This window comes from Empidonax traillii, unplaced genomic scaffold (genome assembly GCF_003031625.1).
Source record: "Empidonax traillii isolate 1590-97213 ecotype Southwest subspecies unplaced genomic scaffold, ASM303162v1 scaffold90:size2128546, whole genome shotgun sequence".
In the NCBI taxonomy this organism is placed as follows: domain Eukaryota; kingdom Metazoa; phylum Chordata; class Aves; order Passeriformes; family Tyrannidae; genus Empidonax; species Empidonax traillii.
The window spans coordinates 583,248-606,083 of NW_020955283.1; the positions used below are offsets into that span (position 1 = coordinate 583,248).

The 22,836-nt window shown below is 37.6% G+C and overlaps 1 protein-coding gene across 11 annotated transcripts in view; it reads left to right on the forward strand.

Annotated features, from left to right (window-relative positions):
* TCF12 (transcription factor 12) overlaps positions 1–22,836 on the forward strand; it is a 162,768-nt gene that overhangs the window by 11,237 nt on the left and 128,695 nt on the right. Inside the window, exon 1 of one of the 11 annotated variants that reach the window (XM_027881509.1) lies at positions 3,321–3,375. The exons of the other annotated variants lie outside the window; for them this stretch is intronic. The gene's annotated coding sequence lies outside the window, so the exon portion shown is untranslated. Of the gene's footprint in view, positions 1–3,320; positions 3,376–22,836 lie in introns of those variants that run through there. 11 annotated transcript variants of the gene reach the window in all.

Here is a 22,836-nt window from a genome sequence, read left to right on the forward strand (position 1 = left end):
ATTTTGTGTTTGCCTTGTCTCTGGAAGAGCTCTTTGCTGTTGCTGAAGTGGTGGTAACACAGCAAAACTTCGGTCAGGCTGGGGTGGAGTTTTAGGTTGTTTTGTGTGTTCTGAGCCTGGATTTAGGAAAATTACAATTTAGATGGTGTATTTTTTTTTCTTCCTTTTTAAATATAAAAATGAATAGGCAGACGTAGTTGTTAGAAAACCATACCTAGTTAAACAAAATCCAAATTTGGTTTTTTCTAGTTGGGTACATCTTGCAGGTAAAATACAAATGAAGATCAGACTGTGAATGTGCATGTTCTGTGTGTTCAATTAAATTAAATTTAAAGCACAGTTTACCCTTAATTCAGTATAAAGAAGAATTTGGTCTGTGGCATTACTTGGTATCTGTATTAGTTTTGTTTAGAATATGTCCAAAATATGTTGCTGTTTTTAATATGTATGCCATTGTCTTTGGAGAGTAAATCAATTTTCAGTCCTCCTGTCTTCTTCTATGCTCGGGTTTTACAGACAAAATCTTTAGTCTACTGAGTGATTGCAATTCTTACCTAAATGAAAAGCTGAAAGCACATTGGTGGATTTTGTATGAACTGCATTTTTAACATCTATCTAAAAGTCCAAAATAAACTGGTTTTTCACTTGAATGAGGCAATAGGAAGGGAGCCAGACAGAAGATTTAGTGAAACACAAAGCTTACTGAGTGTGATTCATACCTATTGGCATATAATGTGTGAGAAAAAAATATGAGGAGTCTCATTTGAAATAACATTGATTTGCAAACTTGCTTTCTGTAGTCCTTTTGGAAGGAAAACATGTTTGAAGCCTAAAATATGTAGATAAATCCCTGATCAAGTCATTGAATTTCACACTTGGCTGCAGGGATGTCTTGTAACCAAGCATCTATTCAGTTTTCCATTGTGTTGCATTAGTGTTGGTAGGAAAACACACCTCCAAAAATTCTCAAGTATTTTTAATCTTCTGTAGGAGAGTGGAATTCACTGTTTGTATTTTTATTTTTTTGTTTACTTGAATGCAAGATACTATTGTCTTGCTGTTATCCCAAGAGCTATTGTGGCTACTCCATGAAATGATTCAACCAGACAGCTTTGCTTGTAGGACAAACATTTCTCGTACCGTGATGTTTCGACCGTTTTCAATGCGACACCTTATCCCCTTCCAGTTCTTTCTGCAGCAACTTCATGAGTCATAATCCTTGCAAAAGAACACAGCTTAAAATAATCACTGATTGTTTCTTTGCAATTCTGTTCACTGCCCATTGCAAATAAATAAGAGCAGAAACTACAAAATCATTTAATCCTTTACTGTTTGCTTTTGACGTGCAAAACATTCTCTTGTAATAGAGAAGTAATCCATAAGGAGGGGAGCTGCTCTTTCATCTTCCTGAATGCTAAATGAAGGCAAGGCTTTTATGAAGAGATGGTGATTTAATGAAGATGACCAAGTTTTGGAGTAATGGAAAGCTTTTGTATGTCTAAAAATGCTGATGGTACTTTACCACTGCAGAGCTCCAATGGCTGTGTTGTGCAGTGTGTCTTTGCAAGGTTGGTGCTCCTGATGCTGAGATCCAAAGAGGTTGAGTGGAATGACAATGCAAAAAATTTTCCTTTAGTTGTTGTTTTAGAAAACAAATGCCCATTTCTACCACTTCGTGTGTGAGTGCATGGAACGTGTCTCATGTCTTCTCTGCTCTGTGTAATACTTTTATTTTGGTAACCTTGAAAATATCTCTGATATCATATTCCCTTGCCAGAGGACAGTAGTAAGCACACACACACACAAAAAAGGAGCATGAACTTTGTCAATGCTACTTATGACAGGAATATCTGAATTTGATATTTTTCTTGCAACTGCTTCTAAGATTTTGAATTTTAAAAGCTCCTAAACTAAAAAAAAAAAAAACACCCCCCCTAAAAAAACCCCAAAACAACAACAAAAGCCCCCAAACCAAACGAACAGCACAAAAAATACCAGCCAAAAAGAAGCCTCCCAAGACCTCCCAAAAACCGAAATCCCATTAAAAACAAAAACAAACCAAAGCCCCCATATTTTTTCCTCTTTCAGTTGTTAATTTTATTAGTTTATTTGGAAGATTTTTTTTAACAGTCTTTAACATATTAATACTTGCAAAGCAAGTCAGGTAACGCCTGACATTTCAAAAGGAAGCAGACAGAGGTTTTAAAGGGTGGGAGATCAGATCTTCTCCAGAATAATCCTGCAGGTCTTCACCAATCAGGGAAAGAGCCTTTTGTTTCTCCCTCTTTCTAAGTCACCCCTTAAAAGTGGGAAGTACTCAACTTCTGTAAAACTTAGTATCTTTTATCTTCCACCGAGACTTTAAAGACGGTTGTGATTGTTTACAAAAAGACTCTAATCCTTGGTAGTGTTTGGTATATGAAGGCTGTCCAGTTCAATCAGGAGGGATCTTCAGAGTCGCTAAACGATTTTAAGGTTGTAAGAAATGTAAAGAAGGCAACTACATTGTTATGTTTTACATATATCTGACCATCTGGGGTGAATGAACTTAGGTAACTTAAGTTTGCTTTTTATGCTTTCTGGTGGCTTGAATTACTGGCTGGTCCCTTTGGAGCAGTACACAAACCCTTCCCAGTGTAAGAGTGATATGTGTGGCATGGCTGCTTAGGACTCCACGTGTTATTACATTTCGAGACATCAGGGTGTGTGTTTGTAAATACAGTTTTGGGTAGAAGGAGAAGCATTATAAGAGTTTGCTTTCTGGTTTGTAAGGCGATGGAGCAAAACCATAGTCTTTAGTTGTGCATCTCTGTCTGTTATGTTCACTAAACCCATTTCATTTTCAAGATACTTGTTGAATAATGGCTTCAATAATCTGCTTATTCACTGTGTACTCACACTTTCCTTTTGCTTTTCCCCTATCCTGTTAGGGGAAATTGGGATCAGAAAGGAGGTAAATGCCTGCATCTAGGAGATGGTGTGTAATGCAATTTATATTCCATGCTAATGACTATATTCCTTTTGACCTTTGAATAGTCTATATTTGTTTTATAAGGTGAGTGCTATTTTTTCTCCTAGATGCAGCTGTTTATAGGCAGGTAATCTTAGTGCTCTGTGAACTACCATAAAAACCCCCCTGTTTTGTACCTTATATTTGTGCAAGTGCGAAGTGGCATCTGTGTGACAATGCACTTGTGCTGCAGTGAGGGATCAGCTGAGTTTGGCCATCTCTCCTGGCTCTGTCATAGGTTGTCTCCGAATTGGATGCTGGAGAACATGCTGTTGCCATAGCAATGGAAGTCCTTTTGAAGGCAGGATTCTTGGCAGAGCTGTTGCATCTCCTGAAGTGCTGGTGCATTGATCTGCAAGTACCTTGTCAGTATTAGCACAGAGCTGGGGCAAAAAGAGCGGGAAGCAGAGATTTCCTTGAAATACGTTATTTTCTTTTTTGGTTGGTTCATAAAACTACAGCTTTTTAAAATTTTACTCTGAACTTTTTTTCTGTTTGTCATGCTTGGCTTGAATGCACATAAAGGTTGTGTGGTTGTGACAGCTAACTAGTGTATATTGCAAAAGTATCACTCTATGCCTTTCTGAGTTTCCCAAAGTACCTGTCCCTTTTAGTACCTGGAAAAAGTATTTTTAGAGGATTTCCTTCTTGGTTAGTGTGAAACAGCTGTGAAAATACGCTGCTTCATTCATTATCCGTTTCTACTTCGTGTTTTCCTTTCTTCTAAGTAAAATGGTTGTCTTGCTACTGTATTATTTATATTACAGAACCCTCAATGTCGTACTAATGGGGGAGAATCACGTGTGGAGACGTCAAGTTCTGTATTTATTTGGAAAATATACCTTACATAGGATCTCCTTTTCAGCAAACTCAGCTAGATATTTGAGTATAAATACTTCCTGTACCTGTAGTTACCAAATGTAATTTGTTATCCAATTAAGAAAAGACTATGAATGTTTTGTGTCCCATCAGATAATATAGTTTTGGGGTTTTTTTTAAATGAGGTTTTTCTTCCTCTGGTTGATGTGTGGGAAATCAGAGACAGCTTCTAGAGCACAGATACTCCAGACAGCAGTAATGTCCATTTCTGCATGTGCTGTGAGGATGGAGTTGATTAATTCTTTGCTTATTTAAAAACATCAAACAATTTTGAAGCTGAAGAATACAAAGAAAAAGTGAAGACTTTTCTAAGTTAGGAGACAATGTGATTAACACTGTGCAACATATTCTTTCATGTGGACTGGGATTTCCATGTTTAAATGTTCCTTTTTTACTGAAAGAGCCTCTAGATGAAAAAAATTCTGAGGTTACCCATATAGCTTGTTCCATCCTTTGCAGCTTTTTGTGTAACACAGTCTTTAGCTTTATCACCGTCTATGAAATAAGAGATACAAATGAGAATTAAGCAAACATTACATTCTTCTTTTTTCTCCTTCCAAGCAAAATTAAGGAAGAATGAAATAATTAATACTTTATTTGTACTTTAAAAGAACTTCCTGCCTGCTGGAGCAGATGTGTGTGTGCGCCACACCAGTGATCTTGAGCTTGGGTTTTGGTTTGCAGTCCCTGCCTGCCCTTGCCCCCTCCCCAGAGCAGGGAGGGAGGAGCTGCAGGTTTGCTTGGCCCTGAGAAGGTTTCTGAGCCGCTGCCCTGAGCAGTTCCCACAGCACGTGTTCCTCACAGTTCCTGCTGTGCTGGCCTCACCTGGGCAGACAAGCTGTGCTGTGAGTGGCCTTGGCACAGTGACCACATCCTGCACCGAGGAGAGGGCAGCACTGACTGACTGCAAGGAGAGTGGGAACCAAGGGAATTACACTCTGCAAGGTGTCTGCTGTTGTTGTTTTCCCCTCTGAAGCAAATTTCCTGCTGCATCAGCGGGCGTGTGTCCTGGAGCTCTCCAGCTCTCCTTGGGAATGGACACAGCATTAATTTCCCAAATATCCTCAAACTGTAGTGCCAGTTGGGCATATCTGGGGAAAAAAGGCCTTTCCCAGTTCCAGCAAATGTTCTGTTTGTGTGTTGTGTTATCCTTTGAGTCAGTACCAGTTGGGTAGGGCCTGCTCTTGGGATTGTGGCAGTGGGGTCACTGACACACATCGGGATAAGCTCATTGTGGTCTGAATATGTAAGTGCTTATTAATACTGGCCTGACTTCATCAGGCTAAGCAAAGGAAGCATTTTAAATGAGTTTAGTAGGAGAAGTTAGGCATTTTATCTTTTTAAATTCTGGTTCTGAAGTAATTTTTTACTTGCTTGACTAATTCTTAAATAAAAGGTGCAGATCATGTAGTTCGTGTAACAAGTTTCTGCACTGGGATATTAAACACTTTTCAATATTCTCTGGCTTTGTCATCTCTTGTATTGGATCTGTTAAATTACAGTGACATGGATTAGTGAATTATTAACAAAATACAAAATTCTCAATATGTGATTTTATTTATTATTTTTTTAAAAATCTGAATGACTTCAATGAATTCATATCTAAAAATTCATTAGGAATAGCAAAGTCCCAGGAAATACTATTACTCACTTGCTACTTAGTGCTGTTGTTTTTGTAAATAAGTTAAAGCAGGCATTATCTCCATCAAAAACTTTTGCCAAGGTTGTATTATTGCATAGGCAAGAAAAGATATTGAGTTCCTTTTCTCTTTTCTGGTTCCCTCAACTGCGAAATGAAGGCCAGTGTTTACACTGTAGAAGAGACAGGAAGTGTTTCTGAACTTCCTCAGTTCATGGAAAGGGAAGTCTTGGAATGGGTTAATAGGAATAACCTCATATGACCTAAGCAGAGTTAAATTAGCTTGCATGTATTTTCAGTGTCAATATCCACTCCCTCCTTTTGTGTATAGTTTTGATGTCTCTGCTTGTTTAATTCACTCTTCTACTTATGTTGTTCAAAGTTATGGGATTTTTCTTTTTCGATTTGGTGTTTGCTGTATCTACTATATGGCTTTTTAAATATAAACTCTGTTATTTAAAAATGTGGAAATGCAAATTTAATTCTGGGACTCATAGCAGCATTCTAGAAACTGTTTGAGCACACCTTCACAGATTACATATGCCTCTCATTTCTGTAAATTTAATTTGAATCTTGTCCAAATAAGACAACACAGAGAAATACATTTGACTGAATTTCTTCAAGGAAGAAAATTTCTAGTCTAAAAAGGCTTCCTTTTTACAGAAACATACATAAACAGAAAACAGCCCTGTCTATAGCTATCCTTTGTATTTAATGGATTAAATTCACTGTGACAGCTGGATATATGTACCAGTGTCTAGCCTATGGCCATGATCTAATAATCATGGATATGGTAACAAGTCGTCTAAAAAGATTCAGTAATCAAGTGGTTTTTTTGACAAAACCTACTGTGACTGAAACAAGAGCTGAGGCTGTGTTAAATGTGACTGCATTTGCTGCTGTGCCTGTGTTCTGAGTACTTACAAAATACCCTTTGGGATGTTGTAGACAGAACCTCCACTTTAACGGCAGTGGAAAAGCTAATTGTGCTATAGCAGCGTGGATTTTAAAGTTATGAAACAAATTTGATTTAACCTAATGCTCGTGAAGAACTTGGTTTCAAAACATTAATTTCTCCTTCCCCTGAAGTGCTTTTTAACTTCTTTGTTTCTTCTGTCATAAAACCAGTTGTTTAGCATTAAATGAAGCCTTTTGTGAAACAGATGATTATTATATCATAATTCTGGGGTGGGAGGGGAAGTTTTAGGAGTCCTGATGAGTAAATACATGTCAAAGGGGAAGACTTCAAGCACTACAGATATTTTGAAAACAAATACTTCACATATGAACAGTGTGCTTTGGTCTCCCTTCGTTTGATTAATGAAACCTTCACTGTGTGTAAATCTCCTTTAAGAGAAGAGCAGGGCCTTGACCCTCGAACAGTCCTTTGGAATTCCAAATTCAACAAGTGTATTTTGCCAAACTAGCTTGTTATGACTCTTGTTTTCTATTTGGTTCTACCTTTTTTTTGGGGAAAAAAAAAGAAGCTGCTTTACATTCTAGAAACCTCAGGAGAAACAACCAGGTTGGGATAAAAACAAGTGTTACAAACATTATAGCTTTGTTCTCTCTCTTTTACTTTAAATGGAATTTCTGATGTAGCTAGTGGGAACAATGTTATGGAAAATACTGAAAAGGGGGAGAGTGTGAATCAATGTAAGGAATTAAACATTCCTTTAGGAAGGTGAACTAACTGTTGACCCCAATTTATGGACTGCATTTCAGCAGCTTCTGAGCGTGATACTTGTTGTGAGGCTTTTCTTTTATTATTCATGTCAAGTTTCACGTCTTTTTGCAGTTCAAGTGACTTGAGGTACTTATTTTTAACCTTCACAGCAGCTTTTATGAGAAGTAGGATATTTATACTGAAGCAAGTATTTGGGGAGACCCAGAAAGCTGGGGAAATTGGAGGCAAAGGTATCTTCCAGTGGATCCCATTAGATTGATCTAGTGGAAACTCTTAGAGTGGGAAGGCTGTTTGTTTTTCCATGTGCCTGATGTGCAAGAATCTTTGGAGATTCTTCACTCTTTTTTTGTTCTTCATATGCAAAGTATACATTTGATCCTTCACTAGTTTATTAGTGTAGGTAGATGTCTTCTCCAAGCTGTTCTTGGAGAGTGTTTGTCTGAGTGAAGTGGGAACGAAACAGAATGTGAAGGCAACTTGCATGTTTATTTTGGCATGATTGTGTTATCCAAAAACTCAGAACAAATCTGAAGAGCATCAGCATTCAGAAAGAACATTGTTCAACTTTGAAGCTGCGAAATAAAGGACTGTACCTCTGTTTCTTGGTGTTCTTCATGCAGATGGCCACGGCCCTTCTTATGTGATTGCTACTGTCCACTACCAGCTTTTTGTTACTGGTCTTGGTAGTTAAAGGGTCTTTTTTTCTTGCTTTGATGTAAGTTCTCCTTAATTTCTGAATTAATTATTTTTTAATACAAACTTATTTTTTACTTGGAAGTAAAAAACTAAAGATGAGGTGTTTAAGCATTATTGTGTTTTGTAACAGTTTGTTAGTGATTCTGCTTCTAATAGTGGGTATTAATGTCATAAATAAAACTTTGCTAATCTAAGTGCCACTGGGTAGCAAGGAAAACAGTAAAGTTGACTTGTTTTGCTTGGGGTAGGTTTGAATTTGGATGTTCACTTAAGTTTATTAATTTTTTAATTTTATTTGGTGATCTGTATAGACCTAGGCTTGCTTTCATCCATGTGGTTAATATAATTAACTGCTTCTAGGTGCATGTGATTGCTCCAGGCATTGGTACAATATGAGCCAAAGGAATGCCAGTCCTGAACACTTTATTCTATTTTGGGATTTTAGTTAATCTTTTTAACATATCTTGATGGACAAAAGCCCAGGGACAATTCAGTAACTCTCTCTTTCATCGCTGTTCCTGGTGGTGTGATTTTTTTTTTTTATGATAGAGATGTCTTGTACAAGAAAAGAAGGTGGACATAAAAAAGAAAGTGTGGATATAAATATTAAAAACAGTGTCTGTTCTGAAATACCCTTTGATTCCCATGTACTGCAAGGATGTTCTTCCAAGATGCCTCAAGATTGTCATAAACACCTTTGAGTTTCAAATATTTTTCCTTTAAAAAGTCACTTGTCCTAAAGTTTTTTCTCACACACGTATTTCTGGAAATGTACAACTGAAAATGTAAGTGGGAGGCACAGCAGTGTCTGCAATCACCCCTGAACCAGTGACAGATTTAGTGTTTTGAGACTTTGCATTCCCATGGGGCTAGGAATAGGCTTTGGAGTATGTTTTTAGCCTGCTTTTTCCTCTGAAGCCTCATGACAGATTAACTTTAAGAGCAGACAGATTAAAAAAAAATAATAATAAAAAATTTGTTTCCAGTCTGTTTGGATCTTTGAAACGTACAATATATAGAACTAATTTGCGTAGATCCAGAATTATATTAGTGAGAATTGTATTGTTATTTCTTCATAGGGAGTTTGTTGAACATATTCAGATAAAATTTAGGAAGACAAGGAATGACTTAATTTCTCAGAAATCTGATAAATTTAATGTAGAGCTTACATGTGAAATTCCATGTTGTGTTCTGTTGCAGTTGTAGAAATGAACAAACTGGAAGTGAAAAGGCACTGGAACCATCTGCTGTCCCACGTGTGTCAGCACTGGAATACCTGGCCATCTTTTTGAATTCTTTATTCTTGATTATTTCTTTCTCTGACTTAGTATTTCCTTTGTTAGTATTCCTAGATTTTGGATAATTTATCTCATTTTGGTAAAAGGTGTAGCTTTAGATCAGTGAACATGCCAGTGATATTTTCTGTGTGGTTAAAACTCAAGCACTTGCTTTTTGGGGGGTTCATTTGAATTCTGTAGAGATTGCAGAGGAAATGCTGATATTGTAAAGTTCCTACAAGACTAAGTATTCTGTACTTATATGATACACCTAAAGTAGTGGCATTACCGTTATGAGGACAGGATTTTGCTACTGACATTTACTTTGGATACTGGTTCAACAATCCCATCCTAGGTCTGTATTGAAGCCATTTGGTGGTTCTTACTCTTCTTCGCATGCTGGTGCTCTTCTCTTCATACACCTCTTATAAACTCACACGGTCTCAGACATTTTGGAACTGTTGTGAATTTGAGTTATTTCTTTTTTCCTTCGAGGACTTCTCTAAAGGGTGTCAGTGAGCAGAAGTTATTGGCATAATGGCTCCAATTGTGCAAATAAATCTTCTGTCTCTGTCCCGCAGTGAACAAGCCTCTGCTGAAGTGGCCTGTCTGGTTTTCTTCCTGCCTGGGAGTGATAGGAGTCAGGCTGGCCAGGAGCCATGTGAGCACAGCGCTGCACATGTGCTGGGCTTTGCCTGTGGTTTATGCTCTGCAGTGAAAAACTCGTTCTGCACTTACTGCCAGCCTGGGTTGGAGAGCAGAAAGAGGCTGTTAGAGTTTGTCTATTTGGAGGGAAAGGGCTCAGCCAGAGTGGTAATGTTTTTTGGGGTGTGGATGTTTAGTTTCAGCAACTTTATCTGCCTGTCCATGACTGTGTAATGGCTTAGGGCAACGCCAGGTACCTGGAATTGTTTCTGACCTTTTGTGTTTGTTCAGTGGTATCCACTCTTTTACAAGATCATTTGTTGGGTGGTAGAAGTCCAAAAGAGCTGTGCTTTCATAACCCCTGAGCTGCTCTATTGCTTTTTGGACGTGCATGTGGCTTGGTACTGGAAGTGCCTTGCAGATGCCTGTGTATGCAGAGAGAGCTGGCTCTGGTCTCAAAGTACACTCTTTTCAATATGCCTCTTAACTTACTCCTTCAGGTTGGAGCTCTGTTTTAATATGACTGTTCAAGTGTTTCTGTGCTGGCTGTAACACATTTTGGCCCTTTTGTATTTAGTCTTTCTGATTTGACAAATTTTCAAACTTCCCTTTGGGGATTTTGATGACTTCTCTTAGTGCTTTCCTCTAGTTCTCCTTAGCATTAGAGTCAGAGAAAGTAGTCCTAGCAAGGGTTATGTGCTCATTTGTTTCAAATAAAATTTGATAATATTACATGTCCTTAAAATTATTTCCTGTAATGTGTGTCTGGAGTTGGGAATGGAAAACTTGAGAAGTGAGTGTCATGGTAACACAGGGTGCAGTGCAGTGAGGGAAGTGCCTTGGTAAGCACAGATCCTGAGCAGAAGGTCTCTGGATGTGTCTGCATTTCTGTGAATGTGGCTTCCCTGTCATGTTTCAGTGCTGACTGTGGAGGTACTTACAGGTAGTAAATTGCTGCAAATTATTTAAAAGCAACAGTGACACTCCCTCCCCTTTTTTTTCCTTATACAGCTTCTGAATCAGCTGGATATGTCTGGGTGGCTGTAGTTAAATCTGTACGCTTTAGGAGTGACAAACTGATTAAGAAGTTTGTCCTTTGTTTTTATATTGTGGTTTGTGACTAAGTTGCTAATATTTAAGAAAAAAAACCCCTCTCAGAAAGCAGCTCTACTTATAACTCTGCTTTTATTACGAGGATTATTAGAAATAGACACCTGACTGTAGGCTTATAATCTGCTCAAAGGTTTGTATGTATTTTGATTCAAATTAAAAGAATTAATATTTTTTTGCAAAATTGAGTTTTCCTTTTAATTTAAGAAACAGAAAAAAACCTTTTAGGTACTTCAGTTAACAGAAGGGATTTTTAAAAACATTATTTTTAGTAAATGATGGCAAGAATGGGTGACTGGCTTGTGTAAGAGTATCCTTATTTTAGTTCTTCCTCCTCGGCACACTCTATGCATTGTGCATGCACAATGAGCTCCTGGTAACTCTTAGAAATAAAAGGCAATTTATCTGTGTATCTGTGCTTTGAGATGTCATTTAGAGAAATGAACATCTCCACTGGTGTTGACTTAATTGATATTTTGATTGGACAGACAACCAGGTGTGAAGTTAAAGGATGTTGGCTTCTATGTTATATACTTTAATTTTTCTCCCCCCTAATCCTGGGAGTGATTTATATTGACATACAGTATAGGAACATAGTATTTATTAAATGCTGAAGTACCATCGTGCAATTAATTTAATGTGAATTTAGTTACTGAATTTAGCTAAGAGGGATAAGGTAAGTAGGATGTTGGTAGAACAGCCTATGTGTTGTTAATCATTGCTGTTGACAAATCTGTTGTGGCAAATTTGTGTCATTACTAGTCTAGATTATCTTCTGTAGGGCTGCTTTCTGAAGGGGTACAGATGATGGTAGAACAGCTGTGTGTGGTAGACCTGGGGTTAAACGTGCTCAGTACTGCCAAGGTGAGCAAACAACCCCAAACTTGCCTGGTGCTACTGGAGTCACTGCAGTACTTACTGCTCTGTACTGCTGAGGCCATGTGGGATTGCAGTGCAGGGTGCTGGGTTTTGATATTCCCTCTGTTGTTACTTAATGAATTAATGGTTACAGTTCTATTTTAGTTTGCCTGTTTACTTTCCTTGTAAAAGATCAAAATATCCCTTCTTTTTTGCACTGGAGAAATAAACTGTTTTGTACTCAGTAAAATGTACATGTATTTTTCCTGATTTCTTTAAGGGTGTTTGACATGTGGGTTAGATTTTCCAGCCATGTACTGTTACACTGTAAATATGTTGTCATTTGGAGAAGTGAGATTTGCAGGAAGGAATAATATTCTTTACTATATAAACGCTGCATTATCTGCCTTATAACTCTTACATGGAATATAGAAACTAGAACACTGCTACCCTAAAAGTGGTCACTGCAACGTGGCTGCTTTATAATCGGTGTAAAATGTTGGACTACATCAAAAATACCCCATTCTGTTGGTGTTTTAGGTACTAAGCTTTGTCACAATACCTTCATTATGAGCTTAGGTTGGTCTTCCGGCTCGTATGGAGTCATCAGGCTTTACATTTCATTTATAGAAAATGCTTATGAGCACCTTTTAATGTACTGTAATCTTATTAAGCCAAGTTGCTGATGTTTTGCGTTGGTCTGTGCTTTGTATCCCTTCATGCCGAAGGATATGCATGATCACAAATATAGCCCTGACTATTCCTGATTTAGGAATATATGAAAAAAGGATAGATTTATAAGTACTTTGAATTTATACTGGCATTACACTTGTCTGTGTACAAAAAAATAACTTTCTGCTTTGTTTTTACAGTTCTTTAGCATCTGCCACTAAGTTCTATTTACTTCTAAATTAAATATTTTGGGGGGTGTTTAATTGTCACCTAAAAATGTTTCAAGTGTAACATCCCTGTGTGTTCTTCCGAGGTGCAAAACAGGGGGTTTAGTGATTTCCATTAGAATGCTTTTCACTGAAATCCACAAGACCTTTCTGGGAATCCTTAACAGTTCTTGACATGGGTAGCTCAAGGCGTGGAGCCAGCGCTGCAGTCTCCAGGGAGCAGACCCAAGCTGCAATCCCAGCCTGCTCTCTCCAGGAGGCATTTTGCTCAGATCCTTAGGGGAATGCTGACCTTGTCTTCCTCGACAAAAGTGGCACCTGCTGGCTAACCAGGAGGGGCTTTCAGGGAGTTTGGAAGAGGGTACTTTGGCCTCGGTGGGCTGTGTTAGAAAAACTTGGGTGAGGGCTAAAGAAGTACTTGGCTCAAGGAATGGATGGATGGAAAACAAAGAGAAATGAAGACTCTTGGCAGATAAGCATTGTTTTGATTCATATCTGATGCTCTTTATTCAGCTTTTTGCACTCATAATACGATTTTCCTTGGTGTTCCCTGCTTCTCATCTCTTTGGATTGTGCTACAAAACATTTGAACTGCTTCTGTACAGAAGTAGTGCCTCAAATAGGTGGTGTTAATTAAAACAAAACAATGTTTACTGGATGATTTTGAAATAATTAGGTTCTTATGGAGCAGCCTAATGCAGAGGAGAATCAATGATTCTCCAAGTTCTTAATTTTTAGTTTAGTAGAATAAAAATGGACCAAGGAGAAACTCTGTTTTCTGTTTGCAAGGTCAGTACATAAAATGCTATTCACAGCTTTTAATCTCATTTTGTAGTTTTATGGTCTGTGTATCTAATGAAAAGTAATATATCTGGTAGGGAGCAATGAGATTTCTTGCTGTTATTTCCAGAAGATTGCTAATAAAATACAAACTCAGTGTTTGTCTTTTTGGTAAGATTTACATAGACTTAATCACAGTAATTGTGCAGTTTTGAGCCGAGAGTTAAATGTACAGGATTGTGTTTGAGCAGTTTCTTTCCCTTCATCTCTTCAGCAAATAAAAAAAAAATAAATAAAAAAAAATCTTCAGATGCAAGAGTGAGTTGTACAGAAAGGAAAGGAAATATAATTTGCATTATATATAAACCCAAATCAGCATTTTTAAAAAATAAGCTATTGAGTTCCTGAGTGTTAAATTCTAGACTGCATTTAGGAGGGTAAATTGCTTATAATTCTGGAAGCACTGATCCTGATAGGAAAGGGTGGTAATTAGTTTCTAATATGGACAAAATTGCTGTTATTAGCTGTGCTCCACATGTTTGCTTCCCCCGTGGCATTCCTTGGGGTGCAGCAGATGGATGAACAAGGGGCAGAGGTAATGTGTGCCATGATCGGCTGCTGCTTTCCCCTGGGGATACTTCAAGAATGCTGAGCTCTTCCTTTTTCTTTTCTTTTTTTTTTTCCCCCTTTCTTTCTCTCTTCTTTTTCTGCAACTTTTGCTGCGATGTATCAGAATTAATTTATGGTATTATTCCTTTGTAATCCATTAATCCAAGTATTTAATACCAATATGTTAATGTCTTGAAAAAGGATGGACTGTTTGTGTGCTGGTATCTTAAATCTTACGAAGTCAATATCTTGCTAAAATACTTTTCTCCATTCTTTGAGGTTGTGTCATTAATAGTCTGATGTTGCCTGATACTGTTATCTGATCTTGTGGAACATGGTCAAGTTGAGAAATGGAGCCTGCTATTGAAAAGAATTGTCCTTTCTCTTTAAATCAATCCAAGTAATATCTTCTCTCATTTTTCCTTCCTTTCTGTTCATAATTAAATGCAGGCAATAGGTTGTGTGTATGTTTTTGTATCTGTGTGTGGGAGTTTTAAATTTAATTTTATTAATTTTTAAAGCCCAATCTACTTAAGGTGGCAATGCAGGTTGCCTCACCTGTTGGGTCATCCCAAAAGAGTAGATCCTCGTTTAGGTGAGACAGAGGCTGACTCTCCCGAGCCCACACTGGTACAGCAGCTCCCAACTGGCGGCTCAGCTGCAGGTCTGGAGTGTGCAGGGAGTGTGTGAGCAGACAGGGATTATTAGGAAATGTTCTCTTTGGTGCTTTTCAGATGTTTGCACTTTGTTTCTATCGGTCTCTTCTTTTAACTTGTCCTTTACTTGTTTACTCTCCCTCCCAGCCCACTGCTGGCACTTCCTTGCAATCCACAGTATTCTCAGAGAAATTAGTGACATTAAAACTAAAGGTGAGTCTCATGGTTAACTGTAGGGTTTGTCACCAGGGACATCAAATGTGCTGAAACTATTTTTTTTTTTTGTTTGGCTTGTATATTTTTGCTGTGTCATATCAATAGAAAAATAATTTCTGCAGTTTAAAAATGATGTGAATTTCAAGGATTTTAAAAATTATTTAAAAAATTTTACTGCTTTCTAGTTTTAACCCGGATTCTTGATCTGGAATGCCTAAAGGAAGTAGTCTGTTATTTAGATGATACTTATATAAATATATATTTTTATGCACACTCTTGTATGTGTGTATCTATATATTTCTTGACCATGGAACCGTTTCAGCCTTTTGTATTTTCTTTCATTGTTTTTTCTTGTCTGCTGTTGCTACCACATATACAGATGTGGGTGTGCAGTGGAAATTTATTGACAAGGAAATTGCACCTTCTCTCTGAGGTTTGCAATGTTTGTAGCTTGGTGACTGCGAGTAGTTTTTGTTTGAAGACTTAGAGTAAGACATCCTTTATGAGATAGGATTTCAAGTGAGGTTTTTGATACATGCTAATCCACCTAATGCTTTCAGAAATGGCTGGGTACTTGAGCAATTCCTAAAATTGGGTGAAGTTGTAGGGAGACAATCCCTGTCACTGCATCCAGTGGTTCTGGCAGTAGCAGTGAAGGATCATGTTTACAGCTTTAGCAGCGTTTTCTCCGAGCTGTGGTAACAATTCAGAGTACAGTGTAACCAGGTGTGAACCTGAGGATGCTGCTGTTATTGGTACTACTGGTGGTCAGGAGTTAGCAAAAAAGTTTTTCTCTGCAGTAGTTACTCTGTTATTTGATAGCCCTGCTGTAAATCTGGACAGTGTGAGATATTTAATATTCTGGTCACACACTCAAGTAATTCCTTCACACTCTGGCTGCTTGAAGAGGCTGAGGAGTGCAGAACTCCTTGGTGCAGGGAGTTCTGCCCATAGGATTTCTCAAAGGTCCTCTTATTCAAAGACCTTTTGGCTTGCTTTGTCTGCATAGTTGGATAACATGAGTATTCTGGATTAGGAGATGGATTCCTTGTTTTTAATGCAAAAAGTTGCAAACAGCCAAGAGTATGACTTGTCAGATCCCAGTGTTGACCATTGCTGCCAGCCCGTGTGTGTGAGGGATGTCTGGAGACTGCATTGTTTGTGCAGTCACAGCCAGAGCCAAATCCTGCAACTGCATGTGTATTGGATGGAAACTTGGAGAACTGTGGACAAAAACTATTTGCCAAAGGGAAGGGTTGGCAATCAGAAAATAAATAATCATCTGTAGCATGTCCTAAAGACCAAATAAAATGGTAAACACGAGAATGAGGTTAAAGTATTCAAAAACCAGTGAGTTAACACTCCAAAGTGAAACATGATTTTGTTCAAATCCGCTCAATTCATATTGATCCATTTCAGAGCAAAAATATGGTTTGTGTCCTACGGGATAAAGAGACAGATATGGTAACTTTCTCCTGCGTTTATATCAACTGACTCCTTTGAAAGGTCCTCTGAATTCCAAATCCAAGTTTTTTGATGGGCTGGGCATTTGTTTTATTGATGGAGGCTCATTAGTTTGTTGTTTATTTGTTTGTTTTTTCCTTTGCTTTTTGGAACTGGCTTTCTGATGAAAAAGATCTTCCCTTTTTAGTTTCATAACCTAAAGTCAAACTGCTCCTCCAAGCTGCACGGAGCAACCCTGTCTGAAATGCCTGGGTCAACATGGAAGAACAACATGTAACCAAACAAAACAAATCAGAGATTTGGTGTAGCAAGTGTTTTCTGTGCCAGTTTCCTCCTGAATTCAACAGAAAGTTTTGATTAAACCTGATATCTTGCCACACACTCAGAGAAAAGATGCAGTGTTCAGAATTCTCATGATCCTTTTCACCTCATAGCATAGTAATAAAACAGCTATGCTTTTATTTCTAATGCATTTTCATGATCTAGCAAAAGATATTTTAGTTGTTGTCCAGTATTTTTAATTTTTGAACTGTTTGAGCACATCTTTCTCAGTCTCCTAGAAATACCCTTTGCTATAGTGTATTCATTCTACTATGATACAAGCTAAAGTCTAGTCCAGGAAGGAATTTTATAATTTGATTTCCTATGGAAATATTTTAATGTAAATTTAAAAGTTTCCTGTGCCATCTATGTATTAATTAGCCTATTTAATTCTCTGTAGAAATTCTTTATATTAAATTCATGAAACAGTTAATCACAGTGGTGGCTCTTTTCTGCCAAAGGAAACTGGTTTTATTCAAGTATTACTCCTGTGATGAACCAGTTCAGGAATTTTGTTTTCATCTTCTTCCACATTATATTCATCAGAGCAAAATTATTCCCATGCTACTTGTCTAAAGGACAGAGGATACAGGCCTGTGTATAGATGCATTAAATTATCATTATTCAACACACATATTAGCATGTTCCTCCTAGACAGAGGATTTGACATTTTGCTTCATTTTTACTGATCCTCTTTTGGAATGCTGACCTCTACAGGTGCTTCGTTCTCCTTCTTTAGGCTATTGGTGGCCTTGAATTACTTTGATTGCATTTGAAAAGTAAACAAAATAAATTCTGCAATTTTTCCATTCCAATGAGTCTGACAACATCAAGGGACAAAGTAAAAGCTAATCAAAACCTTGCTGGAGCAGTTGGCTTGTATTTCCCTTATCTCTCATCAGTAGCATGGTGCCTTCCACCCCTCACAACATTTTTGGTGCTATAACCACATTTGCAGTCACTAAGTTCAGACAGTATTCCATAATTTAAGAGTGTTCATGAAGCTGATTTTGAGACTTTTTGTATTTTTTAAAAACACATATCATAGGATTTTAATTAACTCACAAACTTGTGTAAGTGATCCATTCTTTTTATTTTAGTATTCTCGATGCTTTGAGGATAAAGTACTTTTTTTTTGCCTGTGCTTTGAGTTGCTCGGTGTGATTTAGATTCAGTTTGGGGCTCTCAGCTGCTGTGAGCAAGGTGCTGTGATTGAGCTAATCAGCCCTGCTCTGAACAGCCTGTGCTCTGCAAGCTTAACAGCCTTCAGATTGCTGCAGTTACATACTTCTAATTTTGAAGCTGTTTTAAAAATGGCACTGAGTGGTTTTTCTTGTGTAAAAGATGGCGTACGCATAATAGTGACACTGTTGTAGTTGTAGTCAGTGTTTTCCTTAGGCCAAGAACCAAGTCCAATAGACCTGTTCAAAACACTGATGTTCCCTTCTATAATTTTTGTATTTTCTGCTCAGCAGAAAATTTATTGCAATTTTAAAAACTGTTGTAAACTTTGTGTTAGAATGAGGGATGTGGGTGTGAAGGAGATATAATTGACACTTGACAGAAAAAGCATTCAGGACACCACTAGATCAATACAGGCACCACGTCAGATTCCTCTGTTATTTCTCTGTAACTGGTATTACAGATGGCTTTACTCTGGATTTGGGTGAGTTCAGCAAGTATAGAATTTTGACTTCAAATGTACTTCATTGGTAATAGAAAATAAGATGAAATGGCTTAGCTTCATCTGTATTTTTACAATCTTTTGTAAATGACTAAACTCTGGCTTTACAGTGAAAGATTTAAGAACTTACATTCTGTAGGAATGGGGTGTATTAGATTTTAAGACTTCTTGAAAACCTGATTAGTCCTCGGACGACTTAGAGGCTTCACAGGTCTTAAGAGGTTCTACTACGTGTGAAGTTTTTGTTCACTTTGTTCACCTTTTTTAATAAAAGCAGATATTGATTGCTTCTCCATGCTTGTTTTACTCTGTTATTTTGTCTTCTTTTTAGTGTAATATTGCATAGGTTTTGGGGTTTTTTATTTATTTTTAAAGTATTTTTTCTCTTTTTTTTTCCCTTTTCTTTTGTTTCTCTCTTAATATATTCAGCATTAAGATAATGATCACTCTGAGTCCTCTAGGAAAATGAAAACTAGGCTAAAGAGATTTTAGGGGCTGAAGTGTGCACAAAGTTAGAGTTTCATGATAATTAGTTAAGAATATATATCTTACTCAGGGCAAGTTATGCTCTGATGTTTAAAAATTCAACAGTAAACTTGAAAATGTAAAAAGAAGTGGCTTCAGGTTTCTTTGCTTGGCTTTTCTTTTTTAAAAAAAGGCAATAAATAAGATCCTAACAAAAATTCGTATTCCTTGAGGTGAAGTTGATATTGTAATTGGTAGTTTACACAGTTTTTTTTAAAGGTTGAATTGCATATATACACCTGAGTGATGCACATGTTAGTTTCCCTTGTATAACCTCTTAAATATAAGCTTTACATCTTAAGGTATGTGCAGTGAAGTAGAATAGAATTGCTACCAGAGCTCTTGGACTTCAATTTGTGCATTATTTCATGTGATTCCTGGCCAGGTGCCTTAATATGTATTTGATTAATTCACTGGGCTTTCGTATAACTTGTGGAAATTCAGTACTTGTGTTGATTTGGCTGTCAGGGCAATGCCACGTGTGTCTGTGGAACGGGCACAGAATTCAGGGGAAGAATGTTTAGTTACAAATTCACTTCAGTTTACAAGTATTTCTTAATTTTCTTAAAATATGTGGGGCAACCTTGTCTAAAGGAGTAAGTTCTGCGTCTTTAGTTCATGTGAGCATCGTTGTGGAGCTGGATGTGATGTTTATTCTGAATTGCCCAGTTACACTTGTGAATCCCCAGACCCTCAGAATCCTTCCTTGCATCTGGGAGGAGGGGTTGATGTGTTTGCTCTGAAGCTGCGTCAGTAATCCTCCGCTCATAAACTGGGATGCACAGAGACATTTGATGCCTTATTATGCCTTCACAAAGTGTGCTCTGCCAAACACTTACATGACAGTGTGTGGAAGGGTAATTATATCGTTTGTGATTGGAAGATAAGAAATTCTCCCCCAAATACCAAGTCATGGTTGTCTTTTTCAAAAAGGCAAAACTGTTCTCGTTATTTTATGCATTTAACAGAATGTGAAGAGTCTGTCTTGTGTTAAAATAATTTGATAACCTTATAAAATGGTAACATTTTTATTTTTAGTGGTTGAGCAAATCTGGGCACTTACACAACTTTCATTGTATTGGGGTACTGGAATATGAACAAGTGAAGTACAAAGTGAAGCAAAGTCTGAAAGCTGTTGCCAGAGCTAAAAGCAGCAATGTAGAGAACTGATTGCAGGATTTAAGACCAATAAAATTTAGACTTAAAGTCACCACCCAGAGGGGCAATGTGTTTAAATTGGCTTGTTTTGGCAGTGCTCTAGATTCTGAAATACAAAGAGAAAATGGGATGAAGCAATTTATAGAAGCAACTTATTTGGCACGTGGAACCCAAGACTTGTTCTGGCTAAATTTTAAAATGTACTTTGAAATTTTTAAATAAAGATTCTTACTTTTTGTCTTTTGATTACAGAAGAACTAGAGGGAAGGAAAATGCTTGGGTTTTTCTGCCATTTACTCTGAAGTAATTTACTCTTCTTCTAACTTTTGGCTAAAATTCTAGTAAGTGAACAATTAATTATGTGTGTGAGAGTCCTGGCAGTGTTGTACTTCCTGGTAACCTGTTGCTACCCTAACACTGAGCAAATTCAGTATTTTAAAGATTTTTATGAGCTAATTGGTGTTTGATGTAATTCAAATATGCATTTATTCAGTTATTTTTCTCACACACTGACTTAATACCAATGGTTCAATAAAGCCAGTAGTCCCAAAGTAGACTGCAGGATTTTATGCATCAACAGTGATGGTTGGGTTTTGTCTTTTTCTTATTTTTTCCCCTGAAGAAATCATTGGTTTTTAAATCCAGCCAGTCTCAATGCTTGAGAAGTGCTGGGCTGGCTTCCCTGGCCCTTCACACAACCCTGACTTTGGCCTTGCCTGATTCTCGTGCTCTCCCTTTCCTTTCTGCCAACACTGGTGGTGTTTGGCCTGGTAGTGAAATATTCCTGTGAGCTCATCTGGCCAGAAACCAACAAGGCTTTTTTTTTTTTTTTTTTTTTTTTTTTTTTTTTTTTTTTTTTAAATGGTTCTATTTTCTACAAGTTTCTCTGTGAGCAGGTTTGCTGCAGGTCCCTACAACCCCCTGGTGCTGCTGTGAGGGAAGAGGCCAGAAGAGCCGGGCTGTGGGGACAGTGAAGTGTTAAGGGAAGCGGGTTGGCCTCCTTTGGGGGGCAGCCAGCCCTCAGTTGTTAGGAAGATGGGCTGTGTTTGCATACAGAAACCTTGACTCATAGGCTGTTGTTTGGCAGCGATTCCTGCAGCAGAATCCCTTGTGAGGAGTTGGTAGATGTTGCTGGCCTGTGTGGAGACATTGCAAGAGGAGATTTTGTGCTGCTGTGGCTTTGCAGGTTGGATGCTGTGCTGGCAGTGATTGCTGCTGTGCTGGCAGTGACTGCTGCTCTGCGGTGCTGGGGAGCTGAAGGGTTTTAGTATCCATCCACTTCTGTTTCCTGCTTATTGTACTATTAGACTTCCAGTATTTGGCCTAATTTTAACGTACAATCATTAGCTTCAGTGTTCTCATCAAATATCCCTGGAAATCGGTTCTTAAAATTAAGGAGTAATTTTTATAGGAATGAAGTTATGAGACTATTTGGTGTTTTTGTAGAGGGACTTTTAAAACATCCTGGAAGGAGGAATTAAACAAAAACAATTAGTTATTGATTACTATTTGCTTTCTGACTACTTAAGTAAATGTTTTAAAGTCTTTAATAGTGTATTATTACTGTAGGAAAGATAATTACTAGGTAAGGGTGCTTTTCACCACAGAAAGACTGTCTACTGTATTTTATTGGCTTTCAGCATTTTCTAGCTATAACCTACAGAACTGCTGTAACAGCAAACTTGGAGAAGCAGCAACAGCAAATTTATTTTGTATTCAAAGTGCAACTTGTCCTCATTTAAGAAAAAAACGGCACGAGCGCACTTTTACAGCAACAGGTATGGCAGTGCCAGCTGTAAGGCTGTTAGAGTTTGAAGGCAATTTAAAATGAGGTTACTTGACTATAAATTCCAGTTCTAACTTTTTTGTCAGAGTTCTGCTTCTGAAGTGTGCATGGTTTTTAAGTGCATTTTATTAAGAGTGCTTTAGCTCATGTAACACTTGTTACAAGAAAAGCATTGAAAACTCAGATTTCTATAAAAAGTGTGATATTTAGGATTTAAGCCAAGGAGCAGTGTTATACAGTCAGACCAGACTATGGAGTATTAAATGAAAAGCTAGCAGAAGAAATAGAAGGAAGATCAGTGAAGTCTTCAAACAGAAAAAAATGTCTTTGGTTAAGAAGTAAAGTTAGAGAAATATCAACATCTTAACTAGCAAATGGAGATGTTTCTGGACTCGCTTCCACCAGAGCCAGACCCTGTCAGATTTAGTAGTTATTTTCAGCAATAGAAAACTAAGTTTTTTATTTTTAGTTACTGTGACACTACTTCAAGTTATTTTCAGAATATTTGCATGTTTTTTCTAAACTAGCCATGTTAAACTATTGTAATTACTCTTTAGCATTTAAATATCACAATGCTGAGTAGGGAGTCTTGACTACTCTAAAGTTGTTACTTCTGTGTCACTGATCCTCTACAGGTGTAATTTTGTTGTTGAAAGGTAGACTTTCCAGATTTATAAACTGTCACAACATGGGTATCCTACCAGAAGATAGTTAAAATGTGGATGGTCCTGAAGTGCAGCAGAAATCAGTAGGTCAGGTAATACCTTTGCTGATAAGGGAGGAACCAGTGAAAAGGGGTGTTGTGCAACTCTGTACTTCAGTGAGTTGTGGTGACACCTCTTAGGTCAAAGGAAGGAACAGGCTCTCTTTTAAATGAAGGGAAAGACTGGAAACACTTAATGAAGAGAAACCAGTGTTTTTGGGGGTAGGAGGCAAA